The 26,264-nt window shown below is 39.5% G+C and overlaps 1 long non-coding RNA gene across 1 annotated transcript; it reads right to left on the reverse strand.

Annotated features, from left to right (window-relative positions):
• Window positions 1-25,614, reverse strand: LOC138651431 (uncharacterized). Its single transcript, XR_011315485.1, has 3 exons — window positions 25,527-25,614; window positions 25,127-25,205; window positions 1-578 (listed from the first exon to the last, which is right to left on the reverse strand). It is a non-coding gene; the product is annotated as an uncharacterized lncRNA (long non-coding RNA).
• Between the last annotated feature and the right edge of the window lie 650 nt (window positions 25,615-26,264).

The raw sequence follows: 26,264 nt of genomic DNA on the forward strand, positions 1-26,264 counted from the left end.
GCCAATGTCAGTGTCTCTGATTTCACATGAATTGAACGTGAAGAGGAACTTAGAGATCAGCTGCAGCCCTCACTTCCTCTTCAAGTTCATTCCTTCTGATCGTGGACACAGTGACGCCAGCGCTGATTGGGCGCCAGACATCCCGTGTTACAACATCGCAAGAGAGCTCCGGGCTCGTGAGTGCTGACACCTCTGAAATGGCGCCAACATAGGAGGTGAGTGATGACACATCTGAAATGGCGCCAGCAAAGGAGGTGAGTGATGACACATCTGAAATGGCGCCAGCCTGGGAGGTGAGTACTGACATCTCTGGAACGGCGCCAGCACGGGAAGTGAGTGTAAGTTTTTCTAATTGATTGGGACCAAACATTTAGTTCATGAAGGGGTTGTCCTAGTAGTGGACAACACCTTTAATTTAGAAATTGATGGAAACAACACACTTCAGAAAAGTCGGACAGGATAATATCTACCCCCTCTTCCATTTTCTACTGTCCAATGACGGACTGTGATTCCAAGGGCCCAACAGTCTTTGTCTGTGGTTAGATCCTAATGAAGAAGTCCAAAGATTTCAAGTCGGGCTGCAAATAAAACCACATCAAGTCAATTTTGCATCCTTGACCATTCCTTTTGATCCTCTTCAGCAGTGCAATCAAACCCTCCTGTTGTTTCCTTTCTGGCAAAGGCCAACCAGTAACATTGACACTAGGGACCCAGAGTTCACCTACTGCAAATATTACCTTACCCACATTTACAAATTGATATATTAATAAACTGGTAAGTTGTTTAAATGAATAATAAGAGGCTGTCGTCTGTTCCTTGTCAATCAAGTGTATTGTGCCAACTACTGTCCATATAAAGGGGCCCACCAGGGGATTCACCGTCCTCCTATGGGCCAGTCGAAGCGTACAACCAACTGTAAATATGTATTAAGTGAGGAGATCAATTTGTGGAGTTTTGGGAAAGCAATGTTGCCAGCTGCAGCCTTTACTTTTCGTCAGAGTGGATGATATTGATGAGCTACAGCCAAAGAGTGGAAGCACATGCAAGAGGGTCCTTGTGCAAGAACAATATATTGGCCCTGTTTAGTCCAATAGCTCATCATAATGCACAATTTCTCCTACTTTGGAGATGAAAGTGGGGCACTTTACCTCTCGACCAATGGCACCAACATCACTGGAACGGCACCCCTGCCGGACAAGAGTATAGTGTACCAGTAGTGGATGACCCCTTTAACTTTTATGAATGTCCACTAATATTCCTAAGCAATTAAATCAGTTTTACAGTTTTCTCACATACCTATATGATTTTTCCTAACCTTACAACTTTATAAAACAATATCACAGCATGCTAGCCAAAAGTTGCAGTCCACAATACAGTGAATGGTTCCATATATAGGAGCATGTAATACAAACAGCTCCATACACAGCATTGCAAAATTATTTAATTTTTTTTTCGAGAGTACTCCCGTGTCTTTTATTTCAGGATGCGTTGACCATAGAGAAATGTAAAGAAGCTGACTTCTGCAGTAGTATATCTAATAAAGACAATGCACGGGGTAGAAAACAGCTGACCGCACCACCGCTCCACCAGACCAAGAACACGCCAGACTGTCAAACTGCAGCCAGCCCGCAGACTTCGGGTGCTAAAGCCAGAAGAGCGACCATCATCGATATTGAAGTGTAGAAAAATTGGCAGCATTCACCAGTCTTCACAAACAGGTACTTTATTGTAGCATATCTTCACGGCACGGGGGTGTATATATAAAAGAAAGTGGCAGCCGAACGATGGCCGTTTCGCGCCCACCTGGACTTCCTACCCCAATTGCCCTAACTGTATCTTTATGCCCCTTTTTGCTCCAGCTTCCAATAAATCCAAATCTAATTGTAGCTAAATGTTATGATTTTATGTATTTTATTTATATTATTGCTTGTTAACAATATAGTGTTACAAAGAAGATGACATTTATAGACTGTACTGTGCTCTATAGCCTACAAAAATACAAAACCAATAACAAAAACTCAAACCTAAAATAAGGATCGAGTGAAGAAGAGATCCAAGATAACAAGTTATTTTTATTGAATCGCAGATTATTAAAAAACAGAAATAAAATAAGCAAAAAATGTCAAGTAGGGGACGGTAATAGGTGCGAAAAGGTAAAGTAAGGATATTCTAGACAAGATGGTATGGATAAAATAATTCAGCAGTCCTGTGACAATCAATGACTCTAAATATCCTTATAAAAAACCTGGCATTATTCATAGCTGGAGATTAATACCTCCCAAAGAGTAGCCACTCTTCCATAGTTTAATTAAGAGACCAAAACGTCTCCTTGTAGAAGAAATTGATCAACTTATGCAGGAGTAGTTGCATTAATTAATCCATTGATTTTTATTAGGCCAGCTGGTTGTATAATATATTATTATGTGAGGTGGCAGAATAAAGTGGGTTCTGGTTCTACCCTAAATTATTACAGGAAAAAACTCACGTAAGTAATGTAATGTTAAAAAACTTTGTATTTTTGAATTAACACTATGGGGGACACTCAAGATTGGCGTTTTATAGACATTGGGGCAGAGAAAAATGCTCTAAGTTTGTTATGTAGCACTTGCTTTTTAATCGATTCATAACATTTTTGCGGTGTTTTTGTGCCACAAACTGAAAATATTGCTGCAGTTTATGCTAATTTCTGTCGGCATTTATTTTAGATATTACTGATGTACAGAAAAGAAAAACATTTCTGCTTATGGGAAAATATCTAACAATCCCAATCCCAATTGTCCCTAGAATTCAAGAGAGACTATCAGATGGATTATTAGACTTTAAGGACCTGCCACTTGTCATGGACATGTTATCTTTTTACCAGTATCCAATGCCTTTGTTCTACTGAATCTGGCATTCTTTTTCATTTGTTCCTGCGCCTCCACATACGCAATCATTGTGACCCTAGAGTATCATGCCAACCAAAATGCCCCCATACACAGTATGATACCACTAAAGTGAGTTCCTCACAAAATTTGCCCCTACAGTCACATTCAATGTTCCCCCCACACACACACATGACCCCACAGTTCGACTATCAAGGTATGGAATTGTGAATATAGAATAATGTTGTCACAGTGCACCCAAATAGTATTCTGCCCACACAGCTCCCCAACACAGTATTATGCCATCACAATTCCTCCCCAAACATTAAAAGGCCCTAACAATGACCCTTCTATAATATGATGCTGCTATAGTGATCCACAGCACAGTATGATGCCACCACAGTGACCTTCAGCACAGGATGATGCTACCACAGTAACCCACCACACAGCATGCTGCCTCCACAATGACTACATCCATACAATATGATGCCTCCAGATAATATCATTCCCCACAGTATAATACTCTCCCAGTATTTAGCCCATTGTAACATGCCAAAGTATGATGCTCATAGCTAACCCCCCCACAGTATATTGACCCACAGCCTCTCACACCATATAATGCCCCAAAATATGATGTCCCCAGTCACACCCACCAAAAGTATAATTTCCCCATAACCACACACAGTATGCCACCCCCACAACCTTCCACGCAGAATAATGAGCCCCACAGCCCACCATACAGTATGATAGTCCCTATAGTCCCCACACAGTATGGTGGCACTCACAGCCTCCTCCCACAATATGGTGGATACCACACTGTATGATGATCCCCGATAGCCCCTCTACACATAATATTAGCCCCAACAGCTTCCTACACAATATATTAGTCACCACAACCCCCACACAGTATGATGCCCCTACCTCCCTCACAGATTCCTACATAATATTATAGTTTGCACGCAGTATGATGCCTCCACAGCACATACACAGTATTATGCTCCCTCAGCCCCACCAGTATGATGCCCTCTCACTGTATGATGGCCTCCAATGTCCTAACAAAAAATTATACCCCAACAGCTCCACAGAAGTATTAACTAATACTTGGGGCAGCACGGTGGCTCAGTGGTTAGCACAGCAGCCTTGCAGCGCTGGAGTCCTGGTTTCAAACCCCACTAAGGACAACATCTGAAAAGAGTTTGTATGTTTGCGTGGGTTTCCTCCGGGTATTCCGGTTTCCTCCCACATTCCAAAGATATACTGATAGGGAATTTAGATTGTGAGCCCTAACGGGGACAGCGATGATAATGTGCAAAAAACTGTAAAGCGCTGCAGAATATGTTAGCGCTATATAAAAATAAAGATTCTTATTATTTATTAACTAATAAAAAAAACTAAAAATTACTATTGAAGCCTCATTTTGCTGATTTACAGATTTAACCTGTATACGGCGTGAACTGAGGCTCCTTGCAGCCGACACACTAAACTGATATGCTAAAAATGGGTTTTTGTCCACAGGATACTCAGAGTCCATAGAGCAGGGGTCTACAACTAGGGTTGAGCGAAACTGATCGGCCAATTTCAAAAGTCGCCAATTTTTGGCAAAGTCGGGTTTCGTGAAAACCCGACCTGATCCCACTGTGGGATCGGGTCGGTGGTCGGCGATCTTCGCTCCAAAGTCAGGTTTCGTTTTTATATATATATATATATATATATATATATATATATATATATATATATATATATATATGTCATTGAGACACATATATATATACATTTATATTTACTTCAGCGCGATAATGCAGACCTGGTGCTAATGTACCAAACTGACAGGAAGCCTCGAGCCACAAATCATGGACCTGAGAGCCACATGTGGTCCCGAGCCACTGGTTGTAGATAGGGCTGAGCTACTTTTCCTTTTCTGAGGTCGAGTCGGGTATCGCGAAACTCGACTTTTCAAAAAGTCGAGGCGAGTGAAATCGGCTGATTATCTTGAAAAGTCGGGGTCTGGGGATTGGCCGAAACACGAAACCCAATCCAAGTCAATGGGAAATCTCTATATATTTATATTTACTTCAGCGCGATAATGCAGAAAAGCCGGTAATTCAATTGCCGGCTTTTCATTTCTCCTTCCTAAACCCAAAATGATATGAGACATGGTTTACATACAGTAAACCATGTTATACCCCCATTTTTTTGCATATTCCACACTACTAATGTTAGTAGTGTGTATGTGCAAAATTTGGGCGCTGTAGCTATTACATTTAAGGGTTAAATCGCGGGAAAAATTGGCGTGGGCTCCCGCGCAATTTTCTCTGCCAGAGTGTTAAAGCCAGTGACTGAGGGTAGATAGTTATTGGCCCCCCCTGGCTAAAAACATCTGCCCCCAGCCACCCCAGAAAAGGCACATCTGGAAGATGCGCCTATTCTGGCACTTGGCCACTCTCTTCCCACTCCTGTGTAGCGGTGGGATATGGGGTAATGAAGGGTTAATGTCACCTTGCTATTGTAAGGTGACATTAAGCCAGATTAATAATGGAGAGGCGTCAATTATGACACCTATCCATTATTAATCCAATTGTATGAAATGGTTAAAAAAACACACACAATATTGCAAAGTATTTTAATGAAATAAACACACAGGTTGTTGTAATATTTTATTCTATTCTCAATCCACCTGAAGACCCTCGACCTGTAACAAATTAAAAATAATAAACCAACAATATCTCATACCTTCCGTCGATATGTCCCACAATGTAAATCCATCTGAAGGGGTTAAAATATTTTACAGGCAGGAGCTCTGCTATAATGCAGCTGTGCTTGTGCCTGTAAAACCCCGGGGAATGAAGGTAATGTAGGTCAATGACCTGTAGTTACCTTCATTCGCGGTGATGCGCCCTCTGCTGGATGTCCTCATATGAACTCGAGCCTGGGAACTTTTCTGAATATTTTATTGTGTGCGACAATCTCTCAAAAATGAATGAGGCTCTCAATATTAGAAAGGTTGGGGAGCACTGCCATAGAGCAACAGATTCCAAATACGTCCAAGAAATCCACTTCATATTAATTCAAATCCAATTTCTGATGACAGCGCTCACCAGTAAGAGCTTGAAAAAGGCCATTGAGGTTCAAACATTGCTCTATATCTTACATTTATACAACAATGTTGGATTTGCCTACATTCTTCCTGTCTTCAATGCTCTACTGATGCCATTGCATCTCTTGCACTAGGACTCATATGCACATGGCTCTCTGTTCCACCATTGTATTCACTGAAATTGAGACGCTGGGCTGGGGAAAGATGGGGACCAGCACCCCTAAGTCAAAGGGACTGACACTATTAATGACGAAGTCTGAGGATTCTTTCCATAGGTTTGCTCCAGACATGGAAAAGTTGATGGAGCCAACCTAAACTTGGATCCTTCTCTTTCAGCTGTGACTACCTTCATGGTGTGTAAGTATTTACACTTGTCTAACCAATACTAAGTCAGCTTTAAAAAAATCTCTAAAGTCAAATATTAATCTCATTTTTCATTGCCGAGATAGAGATGTGCCGACTTTCATGCCCTATAATAAACGTTCAAGTGATGTTCAGAATTTACAGTTTTTTCCAAGTGCATGTCATAAATAAATGTAGCCCTTGCTCCATCAGGATGAGTATAAAATGCATCAGACAAGGCTTTCTGCACATCTCAGAGGTAAAAATCCTTCCAAATTAAATACAGAACAGTTTTTTTTTTCAGGAACTTTCCAAATCATGGGCATTTCTAATCAAATGGTGCAGCATCATTTCTAATGCAAATCCTCCATTATTCTGACAGCATTATTAAAATAACTTCTAAACCATTCCAAGATTAAACCTTTTCATGCCAAGCCAGAAAATTCCGCTCCCCAGCTAACAGAAGACTTTTATTACATTCGGCTTTTAAAAAAAAATCTTTGTCTCTTGTAAATACTGGCAGTTTCATTTCTGTACATGGGAGACTGAAATATTTAGCATTCAGAATTAGCATGATGTAACACAAGAGCATCTGTATTCTTGCTTTCTTTTCATAACTGAAAGAGATGTTCTAATCAATGATTAAAATGTCAATGTTGCATAGACAGAATATTGGCTGCAGAGCAAGCTCATTATCTGGAACCTTCCTCAGGCACCAGATTCTCTATAACGAATCTGGTTTGGATATGATTAAACTAAGAAATGTGTCTAGAGAAGCCTCTTGGTCTTCACTCATCATCTTCTTTACTAGGGATTTTCCCAAATAGACCCTTAAATTGTGTCCCGATGAAGAGGTACTGAAGACCTGGACAAAAGTTGTAGCAATGATCATAAAAATGAGTGGGGTCAATATATGGTAAAACTAGGATATCAGACACATTTGAGTACAAATCTTTTCTCTGCGCTGGTGCAATGTCTAGTCCAGTCTTCATGACAGTTGGACCATGGAGGCCGCCATGGATGAAAGTTTTACTTCTGCAGCCAGCATCGTGAGTGCCTCTAGCGCTTCCTAAGCCCCAAAATTACTTAAGGCACATACTTATTTCGAATGGGGTCCAGTGACTAGGCGTCACATGATCTCATGCAGGGCACTGTAACCACAGGAGGTGCTCACGATGCTTGGATGAGGATGCCGGCAGCAAAAGTTAAGATTGACCTTGTTCAACAACCATGGAGATCCTGAGTGGACATCAGCACAAGTCTTTTTACTCAATTGTACTACCATCTGGGCTCAAAGCGAACAAGACCAAAGTATAGACATAAAATAGCAAGATTATAGCACTCGCGCCTAAAATACGGTTATGTGCATGAGCCTTAAGGTAGCAACATGTTGAGAAATGTGACCATACGCACCAACAGACCTGATATACCTGGAAACAAATCCAGCAAAATGGAACACACATGAGGCAGAGTTAAACAGAACACACCCAAAACTGTCATTTTTTCTGAACTTCTTGGGAGTTCCTTGCACCATTGCCTAAATGTCCTAAAGTTTCTATAATAAATGTTTGGTAAGCATGCTTGTCCACAGTGTGAGAGTGACCTTAGATGCTCCAGGTTATTCTCACATTCACATTGACACATAACGTGTAATTTCCTTATTGTCGTAGCATTGGATTAAGAGACATAAGCGCTGATCACAATAGATATAGTAATATAATCTGTATATGAATTTTAAGTAATCTCTTGCCTATTATTATGCTTGCCTAAAATAAGCAGTGATCTTTAGCTGGGACACCGAGTGATCAAGGGTAACCTAACCTAACTTCAAGACTATATTTTCCCTCCTGCCCACCTCTGAGAAGATAAAGTATTGATTTTTTTGTTTTCATTTTCTTTTTATTTTCGAGTTTTAGAAAATATCTCTCTAAATTATTTAACAGAGATGCAGTAATATTACAATTATCAGCAAAGTCTATATACTCTCATGAGAAAATTCCAATCATAGAATAGCAATGATATTGCTTGAAGGAAATGACAATGGCTTTTACCTCAATTCAAAAATAATTTCTTTGCTTGAATGTAATGTGACAGATGCAAGAGCAATTTATAAGCTCTTAACCCCTGATTTAGTATGAAATCTGTGCTGCTTAGAACTTGAAGCACAGACCTGGTTCTTCTTTGCTGGATAAATGGTCATGAATCATTGGCCACTAGAGATGAGTGAGCACTAAAATGATCAGGTGCTCTTTGCTTGGACCGAGCAATTCCTAATATTCAAATGCTCATATCAAGTAACGAGTATAATGGGAGTCAATTGGAAACCTAATCATTTTTCCAGCTGACCCTACAAAGAGATCAGGTGGTGAATGACAGGAGAACTGCATGGGGAACACCCCTGGAAGCATCTCTCACTCCCAGATTGCTGCTGAGAACAATGGTGTCACACTTTCACTCCACTTTAAGGACTGACAATAAAACATTTCACACTGACAAGAAATTCCATTTTCCAAAAAAAAAATGTTAAGAAACATGTTTTCCTGGAAAATTAATTGTATATAAGACAACATTTTAAAAGTGTTTAAAAAAATAATAATTTACGTAAACCAAAATTGGACTAAGTGCAAATCCTGACAAACATTTCAAGCAGAGTCATCCATGCACCCTTGAAGGCACTAATTGTATTGCCTTATTCACATATTGTTAACAAAGTGTAGTTGTGTTACTCCTGCACTCATAAAAGCTTTGAGCAAAGTGCAAAGTCAGGAAAAAATTATAAGTAGGGTCATCCAAAGACCTTAGAAGGCAACAACTGGCGGGCCTCATTCAAATGTAGATTATTAAAAGCACTTTATGTGCTGATATAATCTAGTGGTATGGAAAATGTCTGTTATGACCCCACTGTGTCACTAAAAATCAGCTCAGACAAGACGGTAGCCGCAGGGCAGCCCAACATCTCCAAAGCATTGAGGGACAGCTCATGCCGAGTGTCCAGTTTTGAAACACAATAACTGAAATTTCAACACCAGTAGAAAGACATTCCTTGGTTTTATTAGAAAGAGTCGACATTTCTCAGAAACAAAGTTCCCCAGTATGTGTGACAATACTCAATTTGAACAAGCAAATTTCTACACCTCTACCACTCCAATTTTTGGGGAATTTTAAAGCCAAAGAAGATTCAAACCAACCAAATTTTAGAGTATTTAGAGTATATGTGGCAATAGTTAACTTTTGAACAACCAAATTTCTCCACCTATACTAAGCCAATTTTGGATTTTATTTCTAACCAAAGGAAATTCATACAAACCAAGTTGTAGAGTTTATGTGACAATAGTTAATTTTTTGAAAAAAAATATTTTAACTGTATCTGGGCAAGCGGTTTGTAAACTTTTTTAACCCACTATAAGTTTACACAAAGCACGTTAAAGTGTAATGATGACTAATTAAATCATGAAAACATTTTTGAACGATTTTTTTAGAATGTTATATGCCACCAAAATGTACTCAAGAACGCATAATACTGCATGCATGAGCATTATAATATTGATACATTTTTAAACAAGCATTTTGAGGGTTATATAGCAACGAAATGTACCCAAGAAGACGTAATATCGTATGGAGGAGCAGTATAATACCGACACATTTTTAACATGTTTTTTAGGCTTATATAGCATCAAAATGTACCCAAGAACATGTTATACTGTGTGGATGAGCAATGTAATAGTGATACAATTTTGAACAAGTTTTTTGAGGGTTATATGGCAACTAAATATACCTAAGAAGATGTAATACCCTGTGGATGAGCAATTATTATTTTTTTGCTGTGGATGAGCAATATAATACTGAAACATTTTTAGCAATTTTTTGGAGAGTTAGATACCACTGAAATGTACCAAAGAATATGTAATACCCTTTGGATGAGCAATATAATGCACATACATTTTTAAACAAGGTTTTTGAGGGTTATATACCAACGAAATGTACCCAAGAACACTTAATATTGTATGGATGGGCAATACAATACCAATAAATTTATCAATAGGTTTTTTTGGGTTAAATTCCAGCAACATGTATCCAAAAATATGTAATACTGTATGGGTAAGCAATATACAGTAACACTGATACATTTTTGAACAATTTTTTTAAGGGTTTGATTCTACCGAAATGCACACAAGAAGATGGATGTAATATTCTGTGGATGAGCAATATAATACCAATAAATTTATGAAGAAATTTTTTGAGGGTTATATACCATCGAAATCTACCCAAGAACATGTAATATTGTATGGGTGAGCAATATAATACTTAAACATTTTTTAGCAAGTTTTTTACGGGTTGTAAAACAATGAAATGTTCTAATAGAAGATGGAATAGTGTATGGGTGAGAGAATTAACACAGCAAAAAAAATTTAATGCTTTTTTGGAGTGTTTATGTCATAAAAAATGACTTAGAACATGGAATAATGTATTGGTGAGAAAATCTACCAAGCAAAATTTTCAACAGTTTTTGGGAATGTTATATACCATAGAAATGTACCTAAGACCACATAATATTCTATGGCTGTGACATTGGACCAAGCAAAATATGTTAATGCTTTTTTGAGTGTTATACTGTATATGACAAAAATGTACCCCAGACATCAGAATAGGGTATGAGTAAGAAATCTAACACCGCAAAATTTAAAAAATTTTTTGCTGTGTTATATATCTAAGAAATGTACCCCAGACCACAGAATAGCGTATGGGTAAGAAATATATCCAAGCAAAATTTTTAAACACTTTTATTTATTGTTAAATACTACCAAAATGTGACAGAAAGCAGGTAATACACTATGGATGAGTACCGTAATCCATAAAAAATTTTCAACACTTTTTGTGAGTTTTACATGCCACCATAATGCAACAATAACTTTCGCAGTAGACATTTATAATGGCAGATTTATGGCTGTATCTAAGTCACATTACGGGACTACTATTGAGCCAATGTTCCAAAATTCAATTTGATCAGATTAGGTCAATTTGGGTGAGGATATTTGATTTGCATAAAAAACGTGCAAAATAAATGAGTATGATAGTTTATGTTCACATCTACTTGGCACCATACGTGTCCCGCTGCCTCAGCATCCGTCAAATATTCCACTTTGTCTTTTTCATCGCCTGTGACAGTGTGGGGCATAAACCTTAAGATTAGCTGCAGTACTAAAGAGCCAAAACCTAGAAAAAAAGGTCGAGGAGATATTAGAAGAACGGGCAGGGAGACACAGCTGCAGCACAGATGTTGGAAGAACCAAGGAGCAATGAATATAATAATTTAATGTTTTTTAACCCTTTCCCAGACCTTAAAATTTGAAAAACTGGGAGCAACTGGGGGTCATTTTGCTAGACTCACACATGTTGATCCCTTAAAATTCTAACAAATGTGTCTAGGGAAATCGATTTTAATAGAATTCATTAACTCATCTCTACTGAGGATAGCTGAGACACCAATGGTGATAGCTGAGTCACAATTGGGTCAAATGCACTTAATCAGAAAATGACCTATTGTTTAAGTTAGGTTTTTGTATTGCATGTCATTTAAAAAAACGTTTTGACAATGTTTTTCTTTTCTTTTTTTTCATATTGTGATCCCGACTCCAAGACTTCTCCCACGTTGAGCCAATCCTCTAGAATGCTCTACCCCAAGAAATTTGGACCAGCCACAACTTGCACAATTTTAGGCGCTCCCTCAAAACACATTTGTTCCGAGCAGCCTATCACGATCCCTAATCAAAGTCATTTTATGTGTAAGTGTGTGTAGCCCATTCCCTATCTCTATCTATCCCCCACTCCCTCAAGATGGCTGGACCATCATTGTAAATACATCATTGTAAATACACACCTGTACTTTGTATCTCCCCCACCTCATTGCAGATTGTAAGCTCTCACGAGCAGGGTCACATTATTTTGCTTTAATTATTGTATTGTTAAAGTTGTTACTTATGACTGTTCTGTTTGAAACTGTTAAACTGTAAAGCGCTGCGGAATATGTTGGCACCATATCAATAAAGATTATTATTATTATTTATAAAAAATAAAAAAAACAGTAATCTTGCAATTTTCACACTGACCACAGGGGCTTTTTTAGACTCATTCTTCCTGTGCTTTCAGGAAAACTTTTCAGCAAACTCCTGATCATCAGAGGCAGGATTACAATGACAGGCAACACATCTATACCCAGCTGATCACACAGGATCCACCAATCACAATAGGCAATGTAACCGCCGACTTTGCTCCATCTCTCTTTGCACATGCTCACTAGATGCTTCAACACAAAAGATAAGATGGGGATCTGTTCATTGTGACAATGTACATGTATTGTTTCCTGAAACAATAGAAAGTTTAAAAATTAATTCATTTCATTTTGTTTTGTCTAGAGTGCTTCACAAAAATGTAATTTAGCCAGAAAAAGTTCCAAATTTTTCCCTCTTTCTATTTAGACTTGCATTTTATTTCCTGATTTAATCACCGCTCACAATATTGCTTTTATCACACTTCTGAGATGGCATTTGTGTTCCTTGCTTCACATTTTGAGAGTTTTTATTGGTTTCAGAATGGTGGAAACCAGAATGTGATGCACTTCTATTGTCAGTTGGGGAACTTTTCATGTAATTCTTCCATATAATTAGATATGTTTATGGCTTATGACTAATGCAAAGTTCGCCATCAAAAGGTCACGATAGCAAGTAATTTGTTTGATTTTTTTTCTCTTTGTGCTATAAAGTTGTTGAGATCTATAAAATGCAGGAATAAATTCATATTTATGAACACTGAAGGTGACTGACAGGCAAAAATATGATACTGCTGATTATCATAGAATGTAATTTAATTTGTCGGGTACTTAAGATGTGACTTAATATAATGGGACGTCACATTTGCCATAAATATTTTGATGTAAAATATTATAATCTTTGTCTATTTGTGATCCAGTTTGCCAGACAGTCCCTTGAAAATCAGGACTGCTGGCACGTATTGACACTGCGTCAGCACTGTAGGTCTAGGTAGAATTATTGATTGGACAAAGTTGTCCAAATGTTAAGGCCTTTGTTTATTACTTGCATGATTTTTGGGGGGCTAAAAATGTTTTTTTGCATTTGAGTTTGCACCGTTTCTTTGCACATTCCTCTGTGATGTGGCCATAAATGAGCTTAGAGGAGCTCAGAAAAAGAGTTACAAACTTTCCTCACTTTCTGTAGCAATCAGCTCACCGGTAGACTCTCAGTTAACTCATTCTGCAGCACGCAAAAGACTTTGAAAAACAGAAGCTATAGAAGGAAAATTATGCAAAATAAGTAATGGAAACCAAATGTAAAAATGATTTTAAGCAACAAATACATGCATTGAAGTAAAGAAATTTATTATAAACACTTTCATATAGGTATGGATTAACCTTTACTACCCGATGATTTTCCGGTTTTCAATTTTTGTTTTTTCCTCCCCTTCTTTCAAGAGCCATAACTTTTTGATTTTTTCCATCCATACAGCCATATTACAGCTTGTTTTTTGCAGGATGAGTTGTACTTTTGAACAACACCATTCCATTTACTATATTGGGTACTTGAAAACAGGAAAAAAAATCCAAGTGCTTTGAAAGAGCAAAAAAATTGAAATTCCACAATAGTATGTAGGTTTCTTTATTTATCATGTTCACTCAATGGAAAATCTGACATGATAATAAAATGACCATGTGAGTATAAGTACGCAGATACCAAACATGAACAGTATTTTTTTCATTTAGGTGATGAAGAAAAATTTGAAGAAAAAAAATTGGTTATTTTTGGCATTTTCCAAGACTCATAACATTTTCATTTTTCGGGATCTAAGGCTGGGTAACGGCTTTTGAGTCCGGAGAGAGGCTTTTGCGTCCATTTGGGGGTAGATACAATGTTTTGATCTCCTCTTGTTGCAATGCTTAAGAAGCCAAAAAAATGTAATTCTGGTGATTCGATTTTTTTTCTCGTTACACCATTTACCAATCAGATTAATTAATTTTATATTTTTATAGACTGGACATTTATGAATGCAGTGATACCAAATATGTGTATTTTTATTTTCTTTTAATTGTTTTATTTTTAATGGGGTAAAAAGGGGGTGATTTGAACTTGTGTTTTTTTAATTTTTTTCATATTTCTTTTCTTTTTTTTACTTTTAACTGTTTACAATAGTCTGCTTAGGAGACTTGAAGCTGCGATTGTCTAATCGCTTGTGCTATACATACCAGTGTTTCAGTCCTGCTATGTATAGCAAAAATCACGATCTCCTATGAACACCGACCATGAGCTGGAATTCACCGGAGGAACATAATGTCAGCCGAAGGAGTCTTCTGCACACCCCCTTTGGTGTCATGACAAGCAATTGGCCACCCTTCCAGCTGGCGCTCGTTAAATCCCGCTGTCAGTGATTGAGAGCGAGATTTAACAGGTTAACAGCCACGGGTGGATCACCATTCCACCCGAAGATGTTAGAGGCACATGACAACTGATTAAATCAGCCATAAAGTGTGGAGAAAGATATGGGCTTGGTGTGCGAAACCACATCAAAGGCAGGGACACTACCTTTGACGTACATGTATGTCAAATGTAGTGAAGGGGTTGAAGTGAGATGAAGACATGAAAGACATACTGTATTTGCTCATTTTGTTTTTTTGTGAGATTTGTCTGTGAAATGGCCTTACATGCATACAAACTTATGCTCTGACTTATTTGTTTGGTTTTGCTGTGGTTTCTTGTACTTTGTACAAAGAGGGAGTGGCTTCCCTTTTTTGAGCTAGGCATATAATTTCTATAGCTTCCCATGGACAGGTGTCTGAACAATCGGTCTCTGTCCTGCCCTGCCCTTATCTACATTGAAATCGAGTGACACAAGGTAAGGTTTAAATACAGGATAGGACCATCCTGATTGGGTATACCTTGTCTTGGTGGGATGGCTGTTATGACTTTTTGATCAAAATTGTGTTAGCTAAGTCCCCTATTTTATTTACATGTACTATTACTATTTACTTACCCCAGGATATATACTCACTTTATTTTTTTCTTCGTTTCTACATTATGAGATGGCTGGCGATTCTTAGATTAGAGAGGTTGTCCACTTTGGGTAATCCATTTTATTACAAGGTCACTTGACATTAAGATGATCACAAAATGTCTTGCTGTTGGGGTCGCTAACAGTCAGCTGTAACCTGCGTGCAAGTGTTTGACTCATTGGCAATGCTTCCACAATATCCATGAAGCATTACAGAATTCTTTTGAAATTAATGGATATACTGAGTCCTCCGAAAATGGCTAAAGGTAATCTTGCAAAAAATACATGAATAAATGAGTCTAATAGCCCCAATCAATGGATGACACAAAGGTTTCTGGACCCCAAAGCAAAACCTGCAGTAGTGTGCTCAGTTATCATGCCATTTTCCATACAGATGTCTTATTATTTGGCATTTGTGCTCTCACATCCCCCATCCAAGACACCAGGACTTGAGTACAATTACAAGTTTTACACCCCACCACCATAGATGTAAGGCACTATGAATTATTTTACCCCAAAAATAGTAGATTCACAATCAGTAAAAATAACACATGCTTCCGAAAGTTTTTTTTTCTCGCAACTATAAGACTCTTGAAGTGAATTTCAAGTGTCCATGGATCACTCTTTAAATAATTGGTTTTCTTTTACTTTGTGTCTAAAGATGAAGCGCTGAGAGGAGCGATAGATGAAATCTGATAGGGGATTGTGCAGGAGAGGTCGGGCTGCTGAATGGAAGTGTCTTATCAGTGAGACATTTAGATGTGGGGTGAATGATGTCTAACAGGACTTGAATCATTTCCATGTACACCTTGAAAAAGACGTGGCGTAAGAAGCCTATTTATTACAGACGACAATGCTGTTCCGGCAGTTTTTGGCCACAACAAAGCACTTCACCATTAGTTATCTCCTTAAGATTGGAATTGTGAAGTGTGCTCAGGAATATGTGCTGAATTATTGTGGATTTGGTCGAATACAAGGAGGACCATCAATGTTCTTTTGGATATAATATCCTTATATGAAAGGAACATTTGTTCTAGGTATTAACAGATCCCTTACTATATTATTGTGTTTGTAATTAGGTATCTACAGAAAAGAGATGACACCTCATACCATAGATTAAAATAGGCAACTTGTTATGGTGTTGAAGGGATATTCTCAAGATTGAAAGTAATCTACTTTCCATTAGATAGGGGATATCTTCCCAATCGCTGGGGGCTTTACTGCTTGGACCCCCACTGATTCAGAGAACTGGGACTCTGTGTGACAGGCATAGAAGTCAATCATGTAAAACAAGAGGGGATTATAGGGAGAGAAATGGGAAGCGCATGACATTATACCTGAGGAAGACTCTAAGAAGTCGAAACCGGTTGTATTTTAGTTTGAAATAAAAATCATCCTTGAATCAGAATATCGAGTTCCATCATCATCCTTCAGGAGCGCATATTGCTGGGAAAAACATCCACAAAGAAGTCAATCATGAGTAGAGATGAGGGAACATCGTCAGCTCTCTCCTTATTCGGCAAGCTATACCGCTATATAGGAAACACGGATACCTGGAGTACTCCCGATAATCAGCTGTTCGGTGCCGCAGCTGCATGTGTCGCGGCTGTGTGACAGTCACAACACACAGGCACTCCATACATGTGTTGTTACTGTCACACAGCTGCGACACATGCAACTGCGGTGCCGAACAGCTGACTATTGGGAGCGTTCAAGGTATCTGGGTTCCTGAGACAGCTTCTACGGTAAGCGCTATAGCTTGCCGAATAAGGAGGGAGCTGTCATGCTGCAGCTATGCAGGTAGCTGCAACTTCCACCAGATGGCAATAGAGTGTAGGGAAAGTAACAAGTCTGCAAGGACAGACCTACAGTGCTGCAGCAAAGCTGCCACCAGGTGGCAGCAGAATAGCCTAACAAGCCAAGTAAAAACCTAGACCATCATGCAGTACAAAGGGAAAAAACAATCACAGAGTTAGTGGAGAGCTAAAGAGTCAATACCAGGCCAAAGGCAGAAGTACCAGGGACCAGAGGCTAAGTCAAACCAGAGTCAAAGCTGAGTCAAACACCAGGAAATCCAAAAGCAATCAGGAAACACTAAGACAGGAAGGAGGAATAGACATGGGCAAGATCAAAAAGCACAGCAGGACCAATCAGGGTACTACCAGAGTCAGATACTTATTCCAAAAGCAGAAAATATAACTGAAATCGCCTGCAGGATGCAACAGAGCTAAATAACACACCTGAACCCAGAATGAGGCAGAGCAAAGTTAACCCTTGACATGATCAGCCCAGGAAAAGGGCAAACAAGACTCAAAACCCTGCCCGGATCATGACAGGAGCCGACGATGTTTGTTCATGTCTAATCATGAGCAGCAGCCAGGGTCGTCCATCTGGCTAATCGTTACTCAGACGGGTCCGCTCTTCACCAGTCGTAATACTGGCTGCTAGTGTTGAGTAGGGTTGAGCGACTTTTCTTTTTATAGGATTGGGTCGGGTTTCACGAAACCCGACTTTTTCAAAAGTCGGGTCGAGTGAAATCGGCCGATCCTATAGAAAAGTCGGGGTCGGGGTCGGCCGAAACACGAAACCCAATGCAGTGCATTGGGTTTCTAATGGTTCCCAGGGTCTGAAGGAGAGGAAACTCTCCTTCAGGCCCTGGGATCCATATTTAAGTGTAAAATAAAGAATCAAAATAAAAAATATTGATATACTTATCCTCAGACGTGCCCTGGTTCTCACCGGCAGACTTCCTTCCTAAGAATGAGCGTCTGAAGGACCTTCGATGATGTCTCGGCTTGTGATTGGTCGCATGAGCGGTCACATGGGCGTCACACGACCAATCACAAGCCACAACATCATCTAAGGTCCTTCAGGCGCTAATTCTTAGGAAGGAAGGCTGCGGGTTAGAACCAGGGCGCGTCCGAGGGTGAGTATATAACTATTAGGATTATACTCACCCTTGGACGCGCCCTCGGACGCTTCCTTCCTAAGAATTAGCGCCTGAAGGACCTTAGATGACGTCGCGGCTTGTGATTGGTCGCGTGACCACCCATGTGACCGCTCACGTGACCAATCACAAGCCGCAACGTCATCGAAGGCCCTTCATATATAGGGATAATGGTGTGCACTCAGGTCAGGGACAAGAAGGTGCTGGTAAAAGAGACCATGTGGTCCAGTCAATCAAATAGAGAAAAATTACCGCACACAATACTAGTATGATGCAGAAAAAGGTATATGCCAGGTTTATTCAAAAAAAGAAACAAAAAGGTTGCCACAGATTTTTGCAGACGGAAATATACATGTAGACAGAAACCCAACGTTTCGACCCTCCTGGGTCTTATTCATGGGGTTACTTGTAATAGGGCCAGTATTAGGCCTCTGTGTCCCGGGTGGAGGAAGGCTGGTTGCAGGGGCCGTCACATGTAAGGGTGGCCTGTGTGTCCTGTGTTATGATGTGGGGTCAGCGGCGCTCCCGCGCCCTGCTGCCGATGCTGATCGAAGGAATGAGCGCGTTAAGGACCTTCGATGACGTCGCGGCTTGTGATTGGTCGCGTCACATGACCGCTCAGCGACCAATCACAAGCCGCGACGTCATCGAAGGTCCTTAACGCGCTTATTCTTAGAAAGGGAAGCATGGCGGTTGCAGCGGTGACAACCAGGGCGCGTCCGAGGGTAAGTATATCAATATTTTTTATTTTTATTCTTTATTTTACACATGAATATGGATCCCAGGGCCTGAAGGAGAGTTTCCTCTCCTTCAGACCCTGGGAACCATAGAGGATACCTTCCGATATTTGTGTCCCATTGACTTGTATTGGTATCGGATATCGGTATCGGCGATATCCGATATTTTTCGGATATCGGCCGATACCATCCGATACCGATACTTTCAAATATCGGACGGTATCGCTCAACACTACTGGCTGCCCATTCATTACAGGATACAATTCAAAGTCCTTATTCTCACCCACAAAGCTCTCCACAGTGCGGCACCCCATACATCTCCTCCCTCATTTCTGTCTATCGGCCTAACCGACCGCTGCGCTCTGCAAACGACTTTCGACTAACCTCTGCACTAATCCATACCTCCCACTCCCGACTCCAAGACATCTCCTGTGCTGCGCCAATCCTCTGGAATGCTCTACCCCAAGATATTAGGACCATCCACAATTTGCATAGGTTTAGGCGCTCGCTCAAAACACATTTGCTCAGAGCAGCCTATCACGTTCACTAATCAAAGTCATTTTATGTTTGTGTGTAGCCCATTCACTATCTCCATCTATCCCCCATCCCCTGAAGATAGCAGGACCATCATTGTAAATACACCATTGTAACTACACACCTGTACTTTGTATCTCCCCCACCTCATTGTAGATTGTAAGCTCTCACGAGCAGGGGCATCTTATTTTGCTTTAATTATTGTATTGCTAACGTTGTTACTTATGACTGTTGTGTTTGATACTGTTAAACAGTAAAGCGCTGCGGAATATGTTAACGCTATATAAATAAAGATTATTATTATTATTATTATTATTAATAATCATGGGCACTGCCATCCCATTCATTCTTAGGGGAGTGCTGAGGACCAGCTGAGCACTGGTCTCTGCAAGCTCCAGGGATCCCATTAAGAATGAATGAAATGTCAGTGCGCATAACTGACCACCACTCCATTCACACAGGGATGTTCAGAATCCTGGTTCTTGGGCTCTTTAGAGACCCCCAGTGACCTTCAAGTTATCCATGATAGTATGGATAGAAGATAACTTTAAGATTTCAGAATACCCTGCTAAATCTTGCCTCCTGGGAAAGAAGGGACTGGCATTTATGCTGCACTTCATGTACTTAGCCAATTCTCCACCAGCTGACAAAATCTGTCTCAAAGGGACATTTATTTTGATGTGAGGTCTAAATGGAGGGTCGATAAAGTAGTTAAAAATTGCTCAAACTTTAAATACACCTGTCCTATGCTGGCACCTCACCTGCTCTGCTCCTCTTCCAGTCATTTGCTTGCTTCCAAATGGTTTTCTCTTGGTCTTCTCTTCTTTGGTCCTCATATAGCTTTCCGGTGTGGACTAGTCCTCACATGTCGTTCCTCATGTGACCTAATAAGGTACAGTCAGAGTCGGAAGACCACAGATAAGACAGAACCAAAATGAACAAAGAACTTGGTGATGAGCTGAGGTGTAGTGATGAGCCAGTGTACTCGTTGCTCGGGTTTTCCTGAGCACGCTTGGGTGACCTCCGATTATTTGTTAGTGTTTGGGGATTAAGCAGCGGCAGCTGAATGATTTACAGCTATTAGCCAGCTTGATTACATGTGGGGATTCCCTAGCAACCAGGCAACCCCCACATGTACTCACCCTGGCTAATAGCTGTAAATCCTTCAGCTGCCGCAATGAAAATGAAATCTCCGAACACTAACAAATACTCGGAGATCACCCGAGCATGCTTGGGAAAACCCGAGCAACGAGTATACTCGCTCCTCACTACTGAGGTGGCATGAATTAGGAGTAGTAGAGGCATTATTTTTTAACGCATTCCTGGACTTATATAGAATTCAACAAAGTAATGGCTGACTGCACAGCATTTAGCTGGATTCACAGGAATCGAATTCTGAAAAAATTAAATTCTGGCGCATCCATTTTTGGTGGGGAAATTTGTAACTAATTTGATTACATTACGAGCCAATTTATTAATCTTCAGTAATAGTTTAGGAAAGATTGAAAACCTCTTCAAGCTTAAACAAAAATAAGCAGAAGGCTGAACACTAAAGAGTCATCATCAGGAAAATGACGGCTGTACAAATATGTGGAATTCTCCGTATCTTGCTGAAACATTGAGCCTACAACTAGGAACAATTTACCATCTATATCCTAGCTATTAGTGAATAATACATGTGCAAAAACGCTGTGAAGACAATATGCAGCTCTAATAGCCTATGGAAATAAGATTAATTGTTCCCGTGTTATCGCTTTAAAACCACAAGTGTTACTTCCCCTGTTATTGTGTTATCCTTCATAAAAGTCTGCAGGAAATCCAGAAAATGATGGCAATTAAATATTTATATAAATTATATTCTATTTGACAGAGCATACATGTACAGAATATGATGCAAAGCAAACATCACTGGGTTTTGGGCACTTCACCCAGATGCGTAACTGGGGTCAAAAAATCTCTACCAGGCATTGCCAATTTTACCAGTGCCAAGTGACTTCTTATGTGGTAGAAGGACTTTGCGTCCTACTGTCATAGAGGTACAACCTCTACGCACTCTCTAACTACATCTTTCATTTGCTTATGTTTTAAGTAAATATCTAGAAGAAAAAGTCATAGAATTGTGGAAACCACAGGATTGATAGACATGCTAAAGATCTGCAAATAATGAAAAAATGGAAACAACATTTTCAAAACATCTCAATTTATTCCGCATTGAGTATGACCATGTGCAGAACTCCCTGCATTTACAGTCTTGACTGCTGTCAATGAGGCCATTAATGGTTGTCCGCGGAAGGTTCTGTTGTGCTGAATGCACTTGGGCAAATCATCAAGATCCGCTGCTGGCAGCTCCATTTGTAATTGCTGAGCACTGATGTCCCAGATGTGCCCGATAGGAGATAAGGCCGGAGATGCTGCACATTTAGACCATACAGGCTTCTCATGCAACATGCAGCCCGGCATTGTCGTGTTGAAAAATGGCCTCCAGATATCACTATACCTGATGTTTTATTTGCAATAGAGTTGTGGGTTCAGTTGGTTTATGCCAAATTGACATTATCAGATATTGTCTTATTTAATTTTAAGTTAAAGACCTGTAATTCTTCTCGTTAGAGTTAGGTGTATCAGGTAGTCTTTATAAAGTGACCAAATAGGAAAAGGGTCATTTGTATTAATACTATCCAATTGGAGAATAAAAACTTAGACTAGACTATCTTGAAATGTGTCAGATTTATCACACTGGTTTGTGCTATTATATGCATTTGGTCTAGCTTTTGACTGTTTATTCTAAGTTTACACCACCAGAAGATTTTGCCAAAAATCGCAATTGCATCACATCCATTTCAAGCTGAATCACATCCATTTTTCGAGAGGCCACATCTTCTTGTCGGACAAGGCACAGAACTAAAAAACTATTGAGCAATGATTTTTTTTACTTATTTCCCCCCCACTTGCATTTCCTCTCCTGCCACTGATCTTTGTCGACAAGGCTGAAGCAATGACTTCACCACTGCAGTACTTGACCACCTGTTACTGGGCTAAAAGGGAACCCGTCACCAGGTTTTTTCCAGCATAAAATAGTCACCACCTTTAACTGGTCTGTTACCACAGTCCATCAACTAGTATATAAGGCACCAACTCCTCTCGCGTTTTGCAAAAAAATACTTTTTATAAGTGTCCCATGACTAACGCTAATCAGAAAATTCTAGTAAGAATCACTGTCCTCCTGCCTTGATTGATGTAGATTATGCATCCTACATCATCCACTGATGCCTACGAATATTGCGCCTGCGCAGTTGGAAAGGAGATCGAAATCTTGTAATGTGCATGACCCAGCGTTGACTTCAATTCCGATTAATCTGCGCCATGCTGATTGAATAACGAAAAGTATTTTAGCCGATATGTTGGCAGAAGTTGGTGGCTTTGATACATGTTACTGGTCTGCAGTAATAGACCAATTAAAGGTGGTGCTTTTAGGTTCTGATGGGAAAATCTGGTGATAGGTTCCCTTTAACAATGATACCAATGTTAACAAAGAGTGGAAGCAGCGGCGAAACAACAACAATGTTGATTGGTGAAAATCTGAAATCAGATCTTATCCAACTAGAATATTTAGGAGTGAAACTTTTACTAATTCTGATGTAATATGATTTATTTCAATGGAAACACTTCTACGCCAATGTTATGTGTAATAGTTTTTGTTTCTTGTGTATAACATTATTGGCCTGGATATCTATTTTCTGGTACAAAGAACCAGTTTGCCACCTTAGCCCGGATCTAAGTAACCTAGTCAATGCCCAGTGCTTTGTAGACATCCTCCATCGATCGCCCAACAACCGCTTGCCCCTCTGTGGAATGCCGTATTTTATTTGCACAAGCCGTTTGCTATTGTTTTCTATTTTGTTTGTAGGAACTATAATAATTAGTAAATTAACCTTTAACATATCTACGATCATCCCCAGATTGCTTCTCAATCGGATGCATCGTAGATTGCACGTAAAGACTATAAATCTGCAATTATCAAAATCCATGCAGCACGAGCTCTAACCGAGCGCCATTGTTTTCTTTGTGATCTTCAAAACCTCATGCTAATTGCTTATAACATATCACTGGGAAATGGCTAATTGTATATTTGAAAATAACAGAGCCAGAATTAAAACGTTTGACCCAGAAACAAAGTAGGATCATCTCATCAAACCCAATTTAGCACTGAAGGATGTACACGTTTAAAGAAAAGCGAGATGCTGATCACATCGTTTCCAGATAAGGTAATAGATACGGAGTAACTTCAGCAAAGACCGCCGGCGCTGCCGTTTTATGCAAATGCACCACTTGACCTCTATGACATCGGCTTTAATCTTGTAGGAGCACAGATTTTGGTGAAATTAACCCCAATTGAAACAGGCGACTCCACAGAAAGAGCTGGAGATAATGAATTTAAAGCTTACATGTGGTTAACATGGAGGATGTTAATTAAGAGACAGGGTTGAAACAAATGCATTGGTTTCTCATTAGTAGTAACAAGGCGGAGACGTGAACTGGTGTCATGTGAAAGAAGAGTGCTTCTATTATAAGAACACAGCAGAAAAAGCCGATAAAGCATGGCTACTGTCTTCCAAGGGTTTAGTCTGGAATTGAGGTACAGCTTGGTTTATTTAATGGCTCTGATCTGTAAAACCACGCACAAGCTGTGGTCAGGTGTCGTACTGTTTCTAGTACAATGCATGCTATGAGGTTAGTTGATTCATTAGATTTGTTTTGTAGGGGCAGAACTCCTTTCAAAGAAGAGATGTAGGGTGGTATGTCAATTTAAATATCATTGGAAAGAGCAAACTTTGGTGACAGAATGATTCTCAATACAAAAGTGGTGTTAAGATATAAATGTTCACTATTTTCAGTTGGTGAACTTTCCTTTACTCCCAAGTAGGCAAGGAGCTGGCCGGTTACCTAATCTTATAAAGGCAACTAGCTTTATGGTTTCCAGGGGGAAACAAGTTGACTTGGATATAAGTATTCATTTGTCACTTGCAACAGTTTGTTTATTTACACTAATAACATTTTGCTTAAATTGCTGGCAATCTCCTCAGCAGCACCTCCATCACTCTACAGCAGCGTTTGTGTCACTTTGCATATCAGCAGTTCGATTCACAATATTTAAGTCCTGGTCCAACCCTTCACAATTACTGAGTCACAGTCCCTCACAAAAAGGTATCAATCCTCTGGCTGTCTCTAACATTAATATACGCAGATATGTGTTTTTCTTGCACCAGATTGCACTCTAAACAATAAGAAACGTTTTCACCTAAATGCCTAACAGAAGCCTGTCATCTAGCCAAATCAGACCTCCAGCTTTGCAAAGAGGGAAGGACAAACATCTCAAAACACTTGTCTGCAAACAGAGTGTCTGGTTTGGCTTTCCATCATAAGTCATGTGGAAGTCGTTGAGGGCCAACATTGACTTTTAGGATTGCTACCTCAAATAGGTGTTGCTTAAGTTATAGTCCTCTTCCTTTCTGAAGAAGATATTTGCATAGACAGAAAATATACCACTCACCTCTCCAGCCCACCTGTTCCTCTCTTCCACATATCCAATCCCCGCTATATCTGAATCCCCACCATTCCAGCTGGACCCCCTGGTTCAGAAAAATGGCAGATTTTTGTAAAATTCAAGTACAATTCAATTCCACTTAAAGTTATTCACTCCTATTGAATATTTTCTTTTTTCCAAGTGATTGAATTTGCTACATATTATATCACGAATATAAGCCATCAAAACGTCTGCAAAAATACAATTTAATGGTTTTGCTTCCAGATATAATTACGCATAAAAATAGTAGGCTCTAAATGTCCTTGTTTGGTAATTTTCTGTTTTGCCTTTCATTATTGCATCAATGTGAACGAACGTCTATAAAACAGTGCGCGTGTTTATGCAGATGATACATATAATTACTTACCGCGGAACGTGACAGAAGACAAAGGGTGAAACACAACGACTTGGCAGGTGTCTCATTCTGATGCACACCACACAGCCGCCATCCTTATCTGAGCTCCGAGTTGAGCAGATCACAAGAAGACAGGTTGCCTTCAGAATTACTATCTTTAGAAAGTAAAAAAAAAAAATATACAGCTGACAGCATCAAATACAATCTGGTGGCAAAAGAAAAACACCCTGATGACCCCTATCTGTCTTTCCCAAAGCTTTGTCACCAGCGATAATGGATAGAACATGCGTGTGACTTGCAGATAGGTGACTGTGTACATCGCTTGTCATATTCAAAGCTCAGATAACTATGCCATCCTGTTCTTTAATCCTTGCTTACAAAAACATGAAAGAATTGTGTACCAACCAAAGAAAAAATAAAAAGAAATAGGAATAAAATGTGTCTGTAAGTCAATATTATAATAGTGAGTCAAGATTCCAAAAAGCTAAACTGTAAAGATAATGTTGTGAAATTATTGCATATCATAATTAAATCTATTACTTAAGCAAATGCATGGTGCAAAAAGATTTGATTTTTCTAGAAACAGAGCCGCTCTTCTCCATAGGTGGAATCTGGTATTTCCCCTTACTCCCATTCACGTAAGTGACGCTCAGCTGCAATAACAAAAACAACTCTTGACCATATTTTTCTGATCTGAGATTATTCCTTTAACATATTTTAGCTATTTTTTGCCTAACCACATCATCTATT

Source organism: Ranitomeya imitator, chromosome 10 (genome assembly GCF_032444005.1).
Source record: "Ranitomeya imitator isolate aRanImi1 chromosome 10, aRanImi1.pri, whole genome shotgun sequence".
Lineage (NCBI taxonomy): Eukaryota > Metazoa > Chordata > Amphibia > Anura > Dendrobatidae > Ranitomeya > Ranitomeya imitator.